This window comes from Monodelphis domestica, chromosome 6 (genome assembly GCF_027887165.1).
Source record: "Monodelphis domestica isolate mMonDom1 chromosome 6, mMonDom1.pri, whole genome shotgun sequence".
Lineage (NCBI taxonomy): Eukaryota > Metazoa > Chordata > Mammalia > Didelphimorphia > Didelphidae > Monodelphis > Monodelphis domestica.
This window is the reverse complement of record NC_077232.1, coordinates 113,964,536-113,971,394: the sequence shown is the minus strand read 5'-3', so window position 1 is coordinate 113,971,394 and position 6,859 is coordinate 113,964,536.

Genomic DNA, 6,859 nt, shown 5'->3' with positions numbered 1-6,859 from the left:
TGCATCCCATAGATTTTGAAAGGATATCTCATCCCTGTCATTTTCTTCAGTGAAATTATTGTTTCTAAAATTTGTTCTTTAACCAATTGTGGAGAATAATATTTTTTAATTTCTAATTAACTTTTTATTTGGCTCTTCATGTACTCTTACTAATTATTATTTTCATTGCATTATGATATGAAAATGTTGTGTTTATTATTTCAGCTATTTTGCACTTGTTTGCCATGTTTTATGCCCTAGTACATGGTCAGTTTTTGTGAATATACCGTGTGCTGCTGAAAAGAAGGTGTATTTCTTTTTGTTCCTATTTATTTTTCTCCATATATCTACTAACTCTGAGTTTTCTAAGATTTCATTGACATCTCTTACCTCCTTCTTATTTATTTTTTGTGTGATTTATCTAGATTTGATAGAGGAAAATTCAGATCTCCCACTAGTATAGTTTTACTATCTATTTCTACCTTGAGCTCCACTAGTTTCTCCTTTAGAAATTTGGATGCTATGCCATTTGTTGCATACATGTTGAGTACTGATATTTCCTCATTGTCTATACTGCCTTTTGCCAGGATGTAATTACCTTCACTCTCTTTTTTAATTAGATCTAATTTTATCTGGCTTTGTCAAATATCATGATTGTGACTGATGCCTTATTTTTCTCAGTTGAGGCCCAATAGATCTTGCCCCAGCCTTTGATCCTTTTTTTGGTGAGTATCTGCCTGCCTCAATGTGTATTTCTTATAAACAACATATTGTAGGATTTTAGTTTCTAATCCACTCTGTTTTTTGGTTCTGTTTTATGGATGAGTTCATTCCATTCACATTCCTAGTTATGATAACAACCCACTATTTTGATATCCTCTCCTCATTCTGCCCTTTCTTCTTTTGCTATATATTTTTAGACCAGTGGTTTGCTTTTAGTTAGACCCCCTAATCTATACCCTTGTTATACTTGCTTTCTGACCCCTTTTTGTTCCCTTCCTCTTATTTTTTTAATGTCTATTAAGTTCCCTCCTCTCCTTTCCCTCCTTTTTTGTACTCCTCAACCCACCCACCCCCTTAAATTTTCCCTTCTTATTTTCCCTTTAGGGTAAGATAGAATTATATATTCCAATGGATCTATATGTTCTTCCCTCTCAGAGTTAATTTCACTGAGAGTAAGGTTTACATATTTCCTATTAGCACTCTTTTCCTCTCCCTCTTATAATAATATTTTCCCCTTCTCCTTCCCATGCATCTCTTTGTGTGATATAGATAATCCTCTTTTTCTCATTCCTTTAAGCCTCTCTTGGTTCCATCTTCTATGCCCCATCCCTTTTTCTTTTTTTTACATATCATCTTAGACCACTTATTACCCCAATCTTTACCTATGAATTAATCTTCTAATTACTATAATAGTGAATATAATTTTTGAGAATTACAAATAACATTTTCCATATATTAATATAAACAATTCATCTTATTGAAACCCTTTAAGAAGAAAATTTAAATAAAATGCACATTTCCCCCCTTTCCTCTCTCTTTCTTATTTACCTTTTCATGTTTCTCTTGATCTTTGTGTTTGGATATCAAACTTTCTGCTTAGTTCTGTTCTTTTCTTTATAAATACTTGGAAATCTCCTATTTTTTGAATGCCTATACTTTCCCCTGTAAGAATATAGTCAGTTTTGATGGGTAGGTGATCTTTGGTTGAAGATCCAATTCTCTTGCCTTTCATATTCCAAGCCTTGTGGTCCTTTACTGTGGAAGCTACCAGATCTTGCGTGATCCTGATTGGTGCTCCTTGATATCTGAATTGTCTCTTTTTGGCTTCTTGTAAAAATTGTTCCTTAGCTTGGACTCTTAAATTTGACAATTACATTCCTGGATATTGTCTTTTGAGGATTTATTATAGAGGGTATTCTATGAATTACTGCATCTAAACTATAGCCATATTTACCCAGAAGTCTCTAATAATAAGTTTCTTAAAGAATAAAAAGTGTCCAAAAAAGCAAAGAAAGAAACAATAATATTTTTACTTTCATCACTATTTCCTTAGTGATTTCCTTATCTTAATGACAAACCATATTGTGGTATCAAGAATACTAGAGTTTAAATCAGAAAATTTCATTTGAGTTCCATCTTCAAAACTTACTAACCATATGACCAAGGATATTTTTTTATTATTTCCAAACCTCAATTTCCTTATCAATAAGGATGATGATATGTATCTTATTTATTTTACAGGTTTATTTTGTTTAGAAATTTTGTTTACCAAATTAAAAATATTCCATATGAAAACTTTAATTATTACCCTCAGAGAAACTCAAGTAAAAGCACAGGAAAACTCTCATAGGTAAATTTCATAGTAAATACTTTTTCTGCTGAAAGTTACTTAACTGAAATTAAGTAGTAGTAGTAGTAGTCTTACTTGTAGTTGTCATAGTAATAGTGGTAGTAAGGGCTTTTATTCGGTGGATCAAAATTTTACGTTAAAACTTCTTTCTAAAACACTATCTCCTATGCACTCTTCATTATTTTAAATTATACATACTTTTGACACATGGCATATATAATCCATGAGCTAGACCCAAACTTGAGAAGAAAGGAATCATATTGCATGATATTTTACAAACCATGAAGTCCTTTCAATGTTCCCTTACTAGTCAATGACATAAAACTCCCCTTTAACAATAATATTTTCCTGATGAAACTAAAACTGTGATTGGAACACATGGATATTAGAAAAATAAGATTTGAAGTAACCTAAATAGGTATAGAAAAGAAGCATGAGTACAAATCTATACAGGCCCCATTACTCATTATGATAACTTGCTCAGGAGAGGTAACACATTAACTATCATTCTAGACATATACAACCTTAAATATTGGGGATAATCATTCAAGAGTGAAAGATTACACATGGGCAAAATTTGATGGTTTAATTAGTCCCTCTGAAACATTAAAAGAGAAAGAAGAAAAATATTTTATTTGGAAATTCAATGGAAGTTTTGTGGAAATACTACAACAAAGATTGCATATGCTGAAAGGTTATGGAAGATCCTGATAATGTGGAGATAAAGCCATATGGATTAAATCACAGTTCCATCAAAGTATTTATTATTTTAGTTATCCACATATCAATCTACAGAAATATTTCCAAATTATTTACAAAATGAAGAGATAAATAAGACTCTAGGAAGCATCTGAACAATGTGAAAACCAGTGGAATGACTACTAACTGCCACATAGTTTATTATAATCCTATTTATAAATCCCATGATTAATTTTCTTATTAAAATACAAAGTCAACCCATTTATAAATAACTCATTTATATTTACTTATATTCCACTAGGATTTTTAGATTTTTTTTCCCATTTCCTCTTGTGACTAGGTAGAAGCACATATAAAACAAAAGAAAAATGTGAACCACCACCCACCATCATTTATTAGACAATATTTACTTATTTTCTATCTTAAGTTGGAGATTTTTTCTGCTTAAAGTTATATATTATAATTCTTTTAAATTGATTTAAAATAGAATAATGCAATAAAATATGAGAAGAAAGCAACTTTATTAAGTATTGTAAAGTAAAGGAAGAGATATCCTGCATTTAGGAGGGAAACAAGTCTCATGGAGAGATAAGCTAAGCAGCAGTGGAGGAGGGGCAAAGAGGATACTGAGAGTTCTGAAAGGGGAGAGAACTCTGAACCCAACTAACAGGATTACTTCCAACCTAGGAAGCAAGGAGGAAAAGTGGTTTTCTGGGAGAGGAGCCAAGAGCCCATACATATGAGATCTGTCTTCCTTCTAGGACCCCAAAAATACCTCCATTGAGACTCTGCCACAACAATAACATCTCTTCTCAAGAAGCATTTTAGTTAGGACTATCAACCAGAGCCAGTAAGATCCTCCCTGTAGGGTCTCTATATTTCCCTTACTTTGTTCCTTGAACTGTACCATACAATTAGTTAAATTTAGGAATATCATTAAGTAGTTGTCAAGGGAAGAGGCCAAGGAACAAAAGCCTCTGACCTCCAGACTTTGAAATACAATCTGCAAGGGGGTCAGCTTTTAGGGTTCCCCTTTACCCTTTTTCCTTTTCCCTCACATCTTTACCATCACTTGCCCCCAAATAACCTCAATAGATCATTTGAAGATAATTAGGCTCTAGATTTGTGTTTGTTTTAGACATCAAGCAGGGAGATTAAGCTCACCAGAAAGGGAGGTTGAATCCAACCTCTGAGACTCAGCATCTCTTCCCAAGGAAGCCATCACTCTTTCCTTGGCAGCTAGCCCTATCTAAATCCTTGGGGCTGGATGTTGATATCCCTTGGGAGGTGTAAAACAAAAAAAGGGCCACCTTGTCCCATAAGGACATTTCTGACCTCCAGGAACTTAACTTCTCTGAGGGAGGCACAGTGTCACTTTATTGATCAAAGACCTCTTCAATCTTCTGTCCTCCATCTCACAGATAACACCTCTACAGAGTCATACCCTTTCCAAAGAGACAGAACCTGGTTTACCTGTCCCTGTAACTAATGGAGGAGGAAACCAATCCCTTCAGTCTCTTTTCCCTTCTCTCCTCTCCCTCTTTCCACTCATCTCCTCCATTACAGTATGTTAAATTACTAATTTGTGACCAATAAAAGATATTTATGCTTAGAAGACATCATTGTTCAATTTGAATCACTGGATGAAAGAGCAGGAAGGGATCTCTATAATCATCTGGTAAATCAATCAATAACAAACATTTATTAAGAACCTACTACTGATAAGTACTATATAAAGTATTGAGGATATAAAGACAATAAGGAAGCCAAATCTCTATTAAAGGAGCATATACCCAATTGAGTAAAAAATATACACACATAAAAAGATATATAAATTACAAATAAAGGTATATATTGAGTAGGAGATGCTAGCATTTAGGGAAATATAAAAAAGGAGCTATTTAAATAGTAATGTGCTATTCTTTGAAAGCAGCTAGAGACCAAGATTTGGGAGCATAGGGAGAGAAGAGAAAACTTTTTAGGTATGGAGAATAACTTTGGTAAAAGCATGAAGATAGGAACTTAAATTTGGGGTATAAGAAACAACATAAAAGACAGTTTGATCAGACTAGTGGTTTTATGAAAGTGAGAGATGGATGTCCAAAAGTATTGTTTGGAACAAGGTTGTGAAGGAAAAGCTTTAAAAAACAAACAAGAAAAAGATTTGCCTTTGAGCCTAAAGATAACTAAGAAGTCATTCTAGTATATCAAGTAGGAGCCTGACATGACCAGTAGAGTGCACGAGGAAAAACTTATTTTGACAGTCATATGAAGAATACATTGAATAAAGGAAATACTTGAGGCAAGGTTAATATAGTATGTATGTATATATATATATATATATATATGTAACATATATAATGAGGAGGTTATTATAAAACTACAGTTATGTAGTAAAATGAAAGTACTCCAATAGCCTCATTTTAGGAACTTAAAAACTGAGGGCCAATTTTTTAAAATTACTTCATCTATTTCATATATCTAGCTAGCGGCAGAGCTATGAAGATAACCCAGATCTCCTAGTTATGCAGTCTCCCCTATAAAGGTATCTCTATAGACAAACATCTGTCAGGTAGAAGTAGGGATACAATTACTATCTCTCACCCAATGGAGTGATGTTTCCATGACTTCTCCATCATGATGGATTTGAACTGGTAACTTTAGGCAAAAAGGCTCTCGATTTCATTACCAATCTCAGAAACTATCTATTCCCCTACTTGACAACTTTTATTGTATTTTAATGCAAATGAGTCACTGTTCAATACTTCTGCTAACTGCATGTCTCACAGCATTACCTAGTTGACTGGGCCATTACATGAAAGATGAATTTGTATTTCAGAATGCAAAATATAAACATTCCTTCAGAGGTCTGCTATCCCTTCTAAATTAAAAATAAGTTATCATTGAAAAATGGTTTTAAATCTGCTTTTAGATGTTTCCTATTAAGAACAATTTAAAAGTGGTGCTATGCAGTTTAATTCATACCATATTCTAAAAGAATATCCCATAAAATAAATTATTGTCACTAAATTTGCCTCTTGTTTACCTGAATTCTCCATCTAATTGTGGCAAGTTAAGTGGCAAATACTCTTTATGAGGCAGTGGGAAAATAAAGAGTACTAAGGGATATATACAAGTACCATAGGCAAAGATTGGTACAGTTTCCAGTATTAAAGACATCAAACTAATCAAGCAATGTGATTGCAAGTGCTCTGCTTGTTGAGGTAAGCAAGTAATTAGTACCAAAATCCAATCATGAGGAGTCTGGAGGTAAGAAATCTAGTGCCAAGGGAAGAACTAGGCTCCAAAGAAGGACTTCTTCATGAAATAATTATAAAGGAACCTATTAACTTTGGCACTGAGCAGAGCACAAGAGCTTTATGATAGAATGAGATAGATATTGTTTATGTCATTACTAGGCTCAGAAAAATGCCAATTAGTATATTAACCCTTGCTGACATATTTTGTTCTTTACTAACATATGATAAATACCATTCTACTAATTTGGGTCAAATTTAGACTAAAATATCTGGCATATCATTGACAATATATGTAGACTTCAAGGATTTACCTCTGATTAAATTCCAGAAGGTTATAGCCATAGCATAAATGTCATATGTAAAAATAGAGATTTGAACCCCAGACTCCAATCCCCAGAAGTCCTTGGAACTTCCCAGAATGCCTTATAATCTCACCTGAGATCCCCACCAGGGCCAAGAACAAATTTTATATTTAAACTGACTCTCCTACATCCAGGCTCTCTCTTCTTCTGCTTCTAAGCATAGGCAGGCAAGCTGTAAGTGGCTGTGAATGGGCTATGTGCCCTAG